General features: G+C 49.3%; 1 protein-coding gene across 1 annotated transcript in view; it reads right to left on the bottom strand.

Moving 5' to 3' along the window:
- TTC6 (tetratricopeptide repeat domain 6) overlaps positions 1–13,677 on the bottom strand; it is a 230,297-nt gene extending 216,620 nt beyond the window's left edge. The window contains exon 1 of the mRNA XM_036843605.1: positions 13,611–13,677. The gene's annotated coding sequence lies outside the window, so the exon portion shown is untranslated. The remainder of the gene's footprint in view (positions 1–13,610) is intronic.
- Between the last annotated feature and the right edge of the window lie 125 nt (positions 13,678–13,802).

The following is a 13,802-nucleotide window of genomic DNA, read 5'->3' as shown; positions in this document are numbered from 1 at the left end:
GGGTGGACAGTATAGGCGGAGTCTTGAGTTGCTAACACTGTTCTAGTTTTTAACGTTGGTGATGGCCGTTTGAGTTTTTTCTTTAGATAAAGCATTCTCTGTCTTGCTCATTTTCCTGTGTTATATCTCATCATCGTTTACAAAGACAAAAAGAAAAAGAAAAACCACTAGATGAAATCATATAGATGATAGTGCTTTGCTCAGTGCCTGGCGCTCAGCAGGCCCTCAAATGTTTATTTTACATTCCTCTACTCTCTACTAAACTGTCTTTCTCCAAATACCCAAGCAGCTAATAAACGAGATCAAGAAAGTGGCAAATAAAACCTTCTGGAAGTCCTCCACAGGACTCCAGATGCTGGAAGGGGGCAATATGCTTCCCAGAAGTTCAAGATAAAAGAATCCTGTGTACAATTCCCTGGTGCTGGGACTCAGAGCAGCCCAGCTGTGGCGGTGGATGCACTCAGGCATCCTTAGGCCTCCCTGAGGGAAGCTCCTGCTCTATAGGCATACAAAGCTAGGTAGGGATGACCAGCTTTGTCATTTGGGCAAGTGGCTTCCCTCTCTGGGTTTCTGTAACCTCGTCTGTAAAATGAAGATAATACTCTTACCTCGTAGGTTTGTTGCTTTACCCCCTCACATAATGCGTTCAAAAATTGTTTCTGAATGCCCACAAAATGAGAAGCATCCTACAGAGAAGGCCCTGCCTCCCACATCACATCTCACACCCTGTGGGTGTTCCATGAGGGCAGCTTCATTCTAAGCATGGGAGTAACCCCTTCAGACAATAAGAAAATTACTTTTCTGTGCCAATTAAAATAATAAGCAAATAACCAAGTGCTTAGGAAGTGACTGATTGTTCTTGGTACCATCCTGGATGCTGCAAAAAAATAACATATAGGACATGTTCCTAAACTGGAAAAATTCAAAAATTAATGTAACCTTGAAATATGTATAGCATATGATCAGGAAACAATTTAAATAGTAAATAAATATTGTTCATTAGTGCTTTTAATAATCAACCACAGTGCTTAAGTATTCAGATATCCATATCATAGGATAATACAATCCATAAGCTAGATACTATTAGCTTCATTTTATAGATAAGGTACTAATGTTCAAAGAGATTAAGGATTTACCTTGGGTCCCCTAGCTAGTAATCAATCCTGTACTAGGAACTCTATTCTAGGTCTGCTTTCACCAAAAATGAAAAGAAAGGAAGAAAGGAAGAAAGGAAGAAAGAAAGAAAGAAAGAAAGAAAGAAAGAAAGAAAGAAAGAAAGAAAGAAAGAAAGAAAGAGAGAAAGAGAGAAAGAGAGAAAGAGAGAAAGAGAGAAAGAGAGAGAGAGGGAGGGAGGGAGGGAGGAAGGAAGCAAGGAAGGAAGGAGGAAAGAAAGAAAGGAGGAAAGGAAGGAAGGGAGGGAGGGAGGAAGGAAGGAAGGAAGGAAGAAAGAAAGGAGGAAAGAAAGAAAGGAGGAAAGAAAGGAAAGAGGAAGGATGAAGGGAAGGAAGTTCCTGGAGACGGATGAAAGGGAAGAGAGGCAAGAGAGAGAAAGGAGGAATACAGTTAGTTATTAATCTAAAAGCATTTCAGATTCATTGTTGATATTGTAATGCCTTCGTATGAAAATGTTAGTACTTCTGGTGCCATCATAAAGAGAGAGAACTTAAACTCAAAGAGCAACATAAAATTACTCATCAATCACTGGAACACTGATTTCATCTAGTTCTTGTCACTCTCAAACTGCCACCTACCCATCCTCTTGTCATCTAGTTTTGGAGCCCCCTATTGGTTCACTACATAGCAAGTAAAGGAAGGTCCAGTGTAATATTCAGCTTCTGTACCTCCAACGTATCTTCACGGAACAAATTCCAAACAAAATTTTCCAAAGAGAATTCAAGGCCCCTCACAATTAGGGCCTGCCCCAAGGTCTAACTTTTTGGAAAATAAATGATTAAGGTTATACCTTCACTTCATATAATAAATTCCAACTGGATAAAAGATTTTGTTATATGCAAGAGTGGCAGGTGTAGAAAAGACTTGTAAGCATTGAACTACAAAAGGCAGAAACTATAAATAAAAATATTGATGGATGTGTTCTTCAAAATCCATGCATTTAAGAATAAGCAAAATTATAGTGTAAATGAAAACCTGGTGAAAAACTCACAGTATTTATGGCAGACATGGGATTAATATTCTTTAAATGATAAATAGATAAGCACTCAAAACTTTAAATTGGCTAAAGAAGGTGCAAACAGAGATCCCAAAAGAAGAACCATATAGGACCAATAGAAATATAAAGATATTCAACTTCAGTAGTAATCTCTGAAATGCAAATTAAAACAATCATATGTAATTTTTGCCACACTACAAAGTTACGGGGTACATGCATAGGGGTGAGGATTTCTGTTGCTGTTTTGCTAGGTGTTGTGTAGCAAAATGTCTCAGAAGTCTTAAACACTTACGTCTTTTGATCCAGAAAGTTCACTTTTATTAACTTTTCCAAATAATAGAGATATGCAAAAGTTAACAATAATGATACTGAAGAATCGTTTCAATCATTAGAAGGCAAAACTCTTGTCTTAAATTGAGTCTCCTTAGTGTCTAGCACAGAGCCTGGGACATGGAGAGTGCTCATTGATAGACACACCTAAATAATATCACTGACTTAGCATTAGTCAAGACCAAGTTGTTGCCAGAGCACAGGTGCAGGGAGAACTGAGCTCAAAAAAAAAAACAGGTTGGATACTATCAATATTTGGTTTTAACATCAATTACTTTCACAATGATATCAAACGCAAATTAGCAAATTAACACGGCGAATATAAAACAAATATATTCAGAGTTTGCTCCCCTGCTAGACCCAAAGGCAGCCTTGCCTGCAGAAAGCAACCAGCACAGAAACCCTGGAGCTTTCACAACTGCACCCCACCATGGTGACAAGGAAAGAGTAGAGCCTTTTGATGAGTTATATGAAGATCACAATGGAAAGAGTTAAAGACATCATATTTGACTTCCATTCCTCTCCTCATCAGTTAGATCCCCACAGGGGACAGATGGCATGCTCAAAAGGCAGGGGGTTGGGGGGATACACACAGAGAATGGAAAGAACTGTTTACAGGGTATAGGCGGGGTTAAAGGGAACTAACATTCAAGGTCTAGCAACAGCAGGAAGGTATTACCACCCTTGATCTGAAGGGGAAAAGGGGTTAAAAAAAGAGGTGTTAGCAGAGCCCGGTGAGAGCTGAAACTGGGAAGAGGAGCTGCCTGACAGGAGCTATAGACACAGAGGCAGTTAAGGACAAAGCCACACTGATGCAGGGAGAAAGCAGGAGGAGTAAGTACTCCTACTGTTCTGTCCTCCCGTTCTCCATGCCTGCATCATTAACCCCACGTTGGCCAAATCCAACTGGAAGTCCCATGGCAAGGAAAACTGGGTAATGTGCCCCCATAGAGATTGGCCTCTGGGGCAGAGGACAGAACAGAGGAGGGAGCTCAGAGGAATAACAGAGAATAACTAGCAAAGTCTACTACCCAAAGTTGCCTGTACTGCTTTAATCCACAGAAACTAATGAACTGAGACAGCTTCCCCTGCCTTAGGGTCCTCCCTGGCATTGCTCACCCCAGCCTGCTCACCTACTTTCCCCGTGGTGACCTAATTAACATATGCCAGGCTTCCCTCCTGACCCTGAACTCTGATTTGACTCTAACACCTGAGCTTACGGAGTTCAGGAATGGACCCCTGGGAAGCTAGCCATCACCCTTCCCTGGGGTGTCTCAGAAGTCTGGCGCCAGGCCTGATCTCAGGGTTTTTAAGGTAAGATAAAAATAGCAAGCACAGAGCAGAAAGAAAAGTCTGTGAGTAAGACTATCCACTTGAAAAGAAAAGATACAAATAACACTAATAAGCCTGGTCCAAAGCAGGTGTACCTGGCTGAGAACTAAGGATTTATTTTTCTTGGAGGTAGTGGATGGTATTTGACATTCCAGTTACACTTTACACTTCCAAAGGGCTTTGCTTAGGTGTTCTCCAAGTATGGTAATGCACTAGAGATTTTGCTGAGTTTGGGGTCAGACCATTTTTTTCTAAAGGTAAGCATATAAGACTGTTGGATATGCTTTGTAGCCTAAACACTGAGCTTAGAGAACCAATGCTTGGTTTATGCTTAGAAAAACTAACAACTCTCCCTAAGTAAGCTGTAAAAACAGAAGCTGCATTTAGCTAGGGATCCCTTGCTGCCTGAAACTTCTGTGTACCAGCCCACTTCCCCTGAATGCACCTCCCCCAATACCAATCCAAGGAAAATTAATAAGCTTTGAAGATGTGTTGTTTTTCTGTCCTCCAGTGAAGGAAATATTTTATTTTATCTGCCTGGTTCTTATTACTAAGTGAAGCAGAATTCAAACACTTACTAGAACCTTGTACACAGGACCTTCTTAGCCCATCCAAGCTCTGTCTGAAATATGTGGGCTGTTATTCATATGAGCTCCAGGGATTCACCCCAAAACTTTAGCTCTTCCAAGCCTCCTCAGTAGGAAGGGTTAATCAACTCGTGAATTTTCACCTCATCAGATGAATTTATATGTATCTGGCAAAGTCCTTTTGTGGCTTGGTCTTTTCATATACTATAATTATTTGTCTTGATTACACCTCAGTGCCCCACTAAGCTTTCTTGCACATGCAAAGTGCTGTTTAGGGTCTTCAATATTTGAAGGGTCAGTCATAAGTCCAGCATGTTTGCTCATTTCAGATGGACTTGGACTACCAGAAAGAAACATTTTTATAAAGGAATCTATATCAAATAATTATAAAAGACAGGAACTAAAGTTTCCTTGCAGTAATATTGTCTCAGGTTTTGAGGACTTTAGAAAATGTCTTAAGTGATACTTCTCCAAATGAGTCCTAAGTGGTTTCTTCTAACTCTGTCCATGACAGGGACAGTGGAAGTGGAGAGGGTGATCCCAGGGAGAAAAAAAAAAAGTGTTTGGGCGAATCAAGGGTCCTGCTTTCTCACCTCAGTGCTCCCCAAGTTCAGGTGCTGAGTGTGGAATAGCTGGAATAGCCCCCCGGAAGCCCAGACTCACTCCCTTCACCTCTCCCACAGGGATGCTTCCTGGATCCAGGCCCCAGGTCTTGCCTGAGGTCACCGGAGCCAGGGCGATGGTTTAGGTCCACCTAGTGTGCCTGTGCCCCGTCGACGGTGGGGAGGGGGAGAAGCAAAGAAGGGCTTCTGGAGCTGGACCTCCCTCCTCTCACCGGAGGGTGGGGGGGAAGACAATTTGTCTGGCTGCCCTGGGCAGGTTTTGCGTGTCCTAGGGGTCCGGAGGCACGGGATCTCTCATCTCTTCGCCCCGTGAACCTCCTCCCGCCAGAAAGTCCTTAAGGTGTGCCTGAGGCACCCTCCGGACCTTCATCTGCCATTGCCGGCTCCCCAGAGGGCGGCCCCGCGGCTCGGGGCGTTTGGGAGGAGATTCTAGGCAGGGTCGCGATGGACGCCGAGACGCGGCTGGGCTTGCGGCCCTGTGCTCAGTAGCCACGCGGGTTCTTCCTCCTCCCTGCCAGCTGTATCCGGGAGAGACCATGATTTCCAGGAGCCTGGCTTGTGACCACCTGGAAAAGACTGGTAAAAAGGGAGGGCCGAAGGCGCCTAGAATGCAGGTTCACTTTACCTGCCACTACGTGTTCCAGCATCCAGCACCGCCCAGGTTCCTAGAGTTCTGTGAAGGCGCTTTACCTTTGTTACCACTTATTGTACTTACACTCTGCACTCAACTGGTGCGATGTAGGTACTAATGTGCCCATTTTATAGTTGAAAAAACGGAGGCTCAGAGAGAGCAAGTCTCCTGCAGAGTACAGATTGGAATCCAGATCTGATTCCAAATCTGTGACCTTAAACATAAACCCTATTGTCCTTGTCGATGGCATGAACAAGCCAGGCTGGAGCTTGTGTAATGAGAGACTAAGCCTCAGAGGTGCCAGCCCTGCACAAGGGAGTGTGCAGAGCGCTGCAGCTGCTTCCTAGCTGAGGAGGCTTTGCCTGGTCTTAGAAACTGAAACACAGCCTCTACTTTTGCTGCTGCTGCTTGCTGTCTTTGGAGATGCTGGGAAATGGAAAAGGGAAAGGTTTTTGCCCAAAATTAATGGAGAAACATAGACCACAAAACTAGAGCAAACAGGAGGACAATCTTCTGCTACCTGTTGTCCCAGAGTCTTTGCCCCTCGCAGAGAGATGCTTCACCACTCCGGAAGATGAGTCACACCTCCTCACCCTCCATCACCAGAATGGTTTCCTTCCTAGGTTCACACAGGTCCTGGTTCCCCTGGGTAGGGTCTTCAGACCTGACTGTTGCAGCAGCCACTCCAGGCTTTGTTCCTACAAGTGACGGCTGCTGGAACCCAGGCATCAAGTCCAGGCTCCTCATTTATAAAAGGAGGGAACTGAGGCCCGAAGTATCTGTCTGGGTTCCCCAGCAAATTCAGGGTCGGTTGGAGGGTAGCCAAACTCCTGACCACGCCCCTCCACCCCTTTCAACATCCTGTCTGTATCTCCTCCTATCCTCTCTGGTCCAGGCTTCCTCCCTCTCCCATCTCTTGGGACAATGCCTTGGTTTATTCCCATTCCCGCACCTGAAGGAGTTTTAGAAGCTTCCGCCCCAATGTAAACCTTCAACCCGAGCGCTGTGCTGTATTTATTGAAACCACTTCTCTTGGGGGGGCGTGAGGGGAGGGTCATGAGGAGGTCAGAGGAGAGTAGCCATTCAATGGAAGGTATTTTGGCAGAAGGAGGCCAGTGGGGTGAGGAGAGTGGGATCCACCCCTCCGACTGCATCATCGAAAGCATTTGAAAGAAAACAAACCACCAGCAGATCTGTTAGAAGCCTAAGCCTCCAAGGTGGGTCGCGCTCCATCCAAGTGCCAAGCCCCTCTCCCGGGCCGCAGGACCGGGGTCCCCGAGAGTAGCTGCCCCGGGAAGAAAGCGTGGTCTGAAAGCAGGGAGTTTGCCGCTCAGCTTCCCGGGCGGCGTCCGAGCCTCGGCTGAGCTCACAACGCCGGTGCGGGTGGGGTGTAGGGGAACTGCACATCAAGGACACCAGATGCGGCTGGGGGGTATCGCGCTGCCAGGTGGCTTCCCGAGCGACAGCAGTCCAGAGGAAGAGGCAGACATGCATCCTCTCTCAAGGACTCCTACGCATGATTTCATGTTAAATAAAACTTCAGGAGGAAACGTTGACACGACGGGTCTCCAGTTAATACCTTGTAACAACATGGCAGGTTCTGAGAGGTTTGGTGGTCCTTTAAGAAAATCATTACATCCCACTGGGAAGGTGTGTAGACTAAAATGCTTTAGATCCTAAAAACAGGAAGACAATTAAGGTAAAAGCCTGATAATTTCGAGCGCGCTGCCACCTCCGTGGCGCGCTGAGCGTCTGGCACCCGGGAGGATCACATCTGTGACTCTCCCTGCGCAGCCCAGCCCTGTTCGCGCCCCGCCCCCCAGGCGCCCCCCAGAGCCAGGGCGGGAACTCAGCGCGCCTCCCGCTGGAAGCCCGGGAGCACATCCCCGGACTAGCAGATCTGCTGCAAGCCTTTTTCTTCTCACTGCGTGGGATCGGCTTCATTTCTTGGACAATTTAAACATATTATTTAAACACGGAGGTTTCCTTTACAGCTCCGAGTGAAACATTTTGCCTGATGGAAAGTTGATGGGGTTCTTTAACTTTTAATCGATATCTTTATCGAAAGGTGCGCTGCTGCCTTTTCACAGCGGGGAAAGTAAAATATTTGCCTTGGGTCACACGTTGACGGCCCTAGATGGGCAAGCGCGACCACTGATTCTGCCAAAGGACAGGTACAGGTGAGGTGGGGGCATTTCCCATTTGATCATGTCACCACGATGATTTTGGTTTAAATTAAGCATTACTGCCAGGTAAAGAGCCATGCCCAGAGGGCCTGGAAGCCCGAGGATTCCAGGGCTCTGAGACCCTGGCCATTCTGCCAGAAATATCTGTCCATCCATTTGTTCATTCTACTGTCCATTAGTCCATTCATTTCACAGGCCCACCAGACTGAGATGCGTCTCTGGGGTGCTCTCACTTGGAGACTTTGGAGTCAGTGGATACAGTTTCTAGGCTCTAGCATCCTTTCCCGTCTGACACCAACCTGGCTAGTCTCTGGATTGGGGCAGTTAGTTCAGTGATTGAGTCAACAAATCTTCGTAGAAGTCTACTATGCTCCAGGCTCTGCTCTGGCCGTGCAGACAACTGTGGTCCCCACCCTCAGAGAACTTCTAATCCAGTGGGGGAGAGAAAAGAATGAAAAGACACAAATGGAATTTGCTGTCGAGGAGTGATAAGAGCCCGGCAGGAATTTAGAGCAGGGTGTGGACCTAAGGAGGGCAGACCTCAGTTGGTTGGGGAGGTCTGCAAAGTCCTCACCACAGACCCAGGGAGGCTGCACCGGACTTGCCACAGGTAATGCCCAGTGTTGGCAGCTGCGTTTCCTTACTTTGATCCATTTACAGTAGGCAATCAGGATGGCAGCATTCAGAAAGTGGTGAGAGTTCCTACAAATTTTGCTAGTATCCTAGCAAAAGGGAATGCTGCCAAGGAGTCCTCTTCCTAGTGTTTCTCTTTAGAATCAAACTCACTGCAATGTGAGCTAAGTACCGGTTTTGCTCTGTGACCCTTAGGACAAGGAAAATCAAGCGGCTTCAAACAGATGCACTATTTTTAAAACAAAACTCTCCTCTGATGTTAGCTCTGGAATAGCTTGCTGGAAGTCCCAAAGCAGCCACTCAATAGTGTACTCCAATCGAATTTTAATTTCAAATAATGAATGTAACCTCCCTCTAGTCATGCCATGCCAATCCAAAAGCACAATTTTAAAATTAGGAGAGAGATCAGGAAGCCAATACAATGGGAAAAGCCTGGCTATAATGCATTTTTACCCTTTTCCCCCCATGTGTAGGATATGATTTATATAATTGTTACAAAAGCATGTGTTAAATAGAACTATGTAAATTTGAGGGTAATCACATTTGAATAGCCCAAGTTAAACCACCAGGGCAGACTGAAGGGCCGTGGGAAAGCTCCTGGGTCTACGTGTGGTGGGGCGCGGGGGAGACGGGTGGATGGGGAAGGGGGCGGTTCAGGGACTGAGAAGTTAAACATTCGTCGACTGTTAGGGAAGGATTGAGATTTAAGCTAACAGCCTCGACCCTCGGTTTCCATCACTGCTCCCTACTAGCGTGAGCTTCTGTGCATTTGGAGGAGTCGAGGTTCTGAAACACCAATGCCCAGGCTTCCAGCCTCTTAGCTCTTGCACAGCCAGAGCAGCATACGGGGAAAACGTCGGGATCTCAAAGTCCCCCACCCACCCGCCCCGTCGGTGGCACACAGTAGGGACTCATCCACTCTAGTCCTTTTCTGCTCTCAGACCTAAAAGTTTGTCACGTTTCCCTCGAATTTTTCAACTCTGAAGCGCGCATTTCCAGCTCCTCCCCCAAGACCCCGTCCCTAGAGGTTTTCAAGTAGCCAGAGGAAAAGTGTGGGCACCACTAAGCAGAGATAGCACTCCAGGGGCGTGCAGGAGTGAGGGGAGACTAGTTGGGACTGGGGCACTTCCCCCAGCTGGCGCTGACCGATGTGAATAAAGCAGTCGTCGGTGGTAACTCGGAGAAACAGCTGCCTGAAGACGCGCGACGGCCGTGGGGACCAGGCCTGGGCGGGGGGCGCTTTGTCCGCTACCCTCCAGGGAGAGAGGCTCCCGCTCTCTGCGAGGACCGACCAGACACTTCTACCTCCCAAGGCTAGTGATTGCTCAGGAGGGCAAGTCGCCCTTCCCAACATTTCTCGTTTGAATACATGAAAATGAGAGTTGCTTTTGGCAAGGAGATGCTGGCTCTCACGGCCAGAGAGACGGTTTTGTCGCCCGCGGGCGAGGCGGGGTGGGAAGTAGCTCCGGCTCCGGCATCCGGCTGCGGGCGAGCCAGGCCCGCGCCTCGGATCGCTCAGAAACGCGGCAGCGGTTCCAGGAGCGGTAGGGGAAGGGACACACCCAGTGGTAAAGAATTGGGATTCAAATGTTACATTAAATTTTTTTCAGTAAAGTGAAAGCCCTAGATGTGCATGTGTTGATCCACACACAGAAGCACCGGCCAGGGCTGCGGCCGGAAAACTTAGACTTCCCCGCACGTAACAGACAAGACAGGTTAAGGCGGTCCCGTGGCCCCTACCTACTGAGGGTCGGACGTCTTGTGAATTGTGAATTAATGTCTTAATTAATGACTTAATGATAGAAGGAAGGGCAGAGGAAGGACGGAAAGAAACAAAAGTAAAGGAGAAGAAAAGAGAGGCAGCCACGTAACAGGAGCTCGGTGCTTCTCTTCTGCCCTTCTGCACCTCGCACTGGTCCGGGCAGCGGCCGCACTCGAAGGCCGCGCCTCGCGCCGTTGTGGGCGCGAGGCTGACCGCAGGCGCGGGGGTCCGCCCTCTCGCGGCGCCCCGGCCCTTTCCCAGCTCCGGCACACACCTCTGTACTCGAAGGCCAGGCACAAGCAAAAGCGAACTGTTGCTTGCAGCGTCCCAGGCCTTCCTCAGTCCTAAACCGACCCGGGTCCCGGTCCCGGGCGACTTTGAACCGCGTGAAAGACGACAGGTCTTAGTTTCTTTGCGTCTGATTCTCCCCGGGGGGTGGAGGATTTAAGCGTCTTATCCGGGTGGCGGGTGGGAGCCTGCGGAGCAGCAGGAACCACTCTGCAGCGAGCGTGGCTGGGCCCACGGCCGCGATCTGGCTGAGACTCGTCGGGGGGAGGGTTGGAGGGGAAAGGGGACAGACTTTTCGACCCCGCCGCCCCGGCCCTGCTCTCTGCCCACCCGGCTAAACGGTCCCGCTGAACAGGTAGGACCTAGTGCCGCCAAAGGCAGCCAGCTGGGCCCGAGGCGCGAGCCCCCGGCCTTTGCTTCCTTCTCTCGAAGTCGTCACCCTCTGCTTCTCCCTGCCCCGGTGAAGATCTGCGGAACGGGCTCCCAGCCACGTTATGCTGGGAAAGCGAAGCAGAGATGGCCGAGTTTGGCGGGTGGTCCACGTGCCGCCGGCTCCCTTGGCCCTACTGCGCGGGGAGCGGACCCCAAGGGCTTAGGAGGCGCAGCTTCCGCGAAGGGCGGGGCCCCTTCCTCCTTCCTCAGTCACCTGGAGTACCCGCGCACCTCACCGTCATGACTGCCCCGACTCCCTTCATCGAAGGAGCCTGCCCTCCCCGCTACCTGGGCCACTCCAGGCTCGCGCTATTCGCCCTGGCCCAGGTGAGTTTGGCCCGGGACGCCCCAGGAGCCGCCACGTGGCTGCCCTCGGGGCTCCCTTGCCTCGAGTCCACACACCCCCCCCCCAGCCTCCCCGACGCTGAAGGAAGGTCTGGTTCCCCGGAAAGCGCAGCAGTCTTCTGCAACGAGTAAAGACAGGGCCTATTTGGGAGAAAAGGTTGGCAATGGCTGCAGCAGCCAGGCACGTCACCTGGCTGTGTACTGGTCAGCAACCCAGGGGCAGCAGCTTTGTTTTACTTACTTATTTATTTATTTGTTGTTTATTTTCCAAATCAAAGACCCAGCATGGCTCTGATGCTTCTTTTTTAAACCTCGGGGAAAGGACTGACAGACATCTGGGTACACTAGAACTTCACCTTCTAAACTTGTTAGGTGTCTTGGAATACCGCCACTGAGATGGAGAGAGGCTAGGAGCTCACCGAGCTGCCACCTTTCCTTCTTCTTGGCCTCGGGCAGTCAGCTCTATGAACCAAAACTCTCTGGCTGAGGGAGGCGTGCGGGATTCCAATCTCGCCTGCGGGCGCTCCCGGGGGGCGCCTTCGGGAGGATTCAGCGTTCCCTTCCCACGACAGGAGGCGCTGTGATCGCGGGCATTCCTCGGGCCGCGGACCCGGGAACCCCCAAGCTGGATCAAGGCTCTAAAGCTGGCAGAGGCCACTCTTCACCACCGATCTTGGGCTGTGAAGAAGCCCTAGAGAAACTTCGCTTTGGCCATCCCCTATGAAAAGTGGGCGCTTGTTCCCCCTTAAGCTGAGTTTTTGTTTTTAAGATGAGGCCTAGTAGGTTTGAGATGTGGGCTGAAAGGAAGAATATTTGATTTTCTAATTGACCCCCTTTACGGTTACAGCGTTTCGTTTGATTTGTTTTTCCCTTAAAGCACCGGCTTTTTGTGCACCATAAAAGCTATTACTAAGTTGTTATTACCCATAGAAAATACCCTAGTCATGCTCGATATGGTTGAAGAGCCAAGAGGGCGTTGGAGAATCACCGCGGGGAGGAACAAGGAAGCTCATTAGCACTGAAAGTCCCCCCTCCCCCCATCGGGCTGAGGAGCCTCAGCATCCGTGTACTTTACAAATGAGACTGAGGTCCTGCTGCTGATGGGAACTTTGCACAAAAGCATTAGTTTCTGACTGTCGCCCTGAGAAATATGTGCAGACCCACACATGTGCAGATACATTTACACAAACTGATAGGACTGACTTGCAGTCACAGGGAGAGGCTGCAGTTGGGGAGGGCTCCTGCTCTACTGAGTTCCAGGTGGATTTAATTTCACCCTCATTTCTTTTCTTACAATGTGACGTTTCTCCCCCCCCCCCCTTTTTTTGTTTAAAAAAAAAAGGAATTGAATCCAACGCTTTTATCTTTTTTATTTCCTTAACTGCACATCTTCACCCTCTCGTGCTCCCCTGCTGATTTAAGAGATTTGTTTGGTTCAAGGATTTAACGTGATTCTCTTGCCAGATTTCAAGGAAGAAAGATTTAAAAGAACAAAGCTGGGGGGGGGGAAGGTATCTGTTTGGAAGACAAGTTAAAACACATTTCTTAAAATGAGATTAATAACAGTTTAAAACTTTGCCAAACAAGAATATTTTGCGGATTCTTAGTCCTTTTAGAAAGACTTTATTTTATTGCTACTTAAAGAAACCTAGTGGTTCTCGGAAAGTACAACACATACATGGTCACACACACACACACTCAGAAACTCACACACGCACCATGGTGCAACCTCTCACCAACTCAGTGCTTATCACCCAGTCACTTTAGTTGGTCCTCCCCAGGACTTGTGGGCAATCCACTACCCAGAGCCTCATAGGAGCCAAGAGGCTTTGCTTGGAGGAGCACTTCCCACCGATGTCCAGGACTGATTAGAAACCAAGAGAACACCGGGGGTCCCAGCCTGGCCACTCCAGATCAGCGATGGGACCAAGCACCGCCGTCACCACCGCTGGCTTCGGCCTGGCACCTCTCTAGCCGAGCAGATGCATTCCCGTGCCCAGACTCTCCCAGTGCGTATTTAGGGAGATGTCCCCTCCCCCTGACCTTTCCCTATCAGAAACCAGACTGTCGCCTCCAGCTTAGTCCCCGAGGCTGCGGAAGGGGGGCGGGAGGAGGAGCTGGGCAGAGGGAGGACGGCCCGACTCGGGTCCGCCTGCCCTATCACACAGACATCTGTTCTCAGTTTCTTCCTCTTTATGATCGCTACAGATGACAAGGGGGAGTAGAGCGGACCGAGGCGGAAAAAAAAAAAAAGTTATGTCATAAAGATATAAAACGGTGCTGTGACTCACCTGCTGTTAGCCGCAGGTACGGGTTTCGTGGCAGCGTCTCCACTCTGCTAGCCAGGAGCCCGGATCGGCCTAACGTCACTCAGCTTGGCTCAGATGGCCGAGTTTCTAGTGACGGGGCAAAAGTGGGGCTTTTTCCTTTATCAAGCCTGTAGACCGGGGCGGGGGCGGGGGAGTGGGAGTGGTGGAGGGAGT

This window comes from Balaenoptera musculus, chromosome 2 (genome assembly GCF_009873245.2).
Source record: "Balaenoptera musculus isolate JJ_BM4_2016_0621 chromosome 2, mBalMus1.pri.v3, whole genome shotgun sequence".
NCBI classification, from domain to species: Eukaryota; Metazoa; Chordata; class Mammalia; order Artiodactyla; family Balaenopteridae; genus Balaenoptera; species Balaenoptera musculus.
The sequence above is the reverse complement of the archived record's forward strand: the minus strand, read 5'-3'. Positions and strand labels throughout refer to the sequence as shown.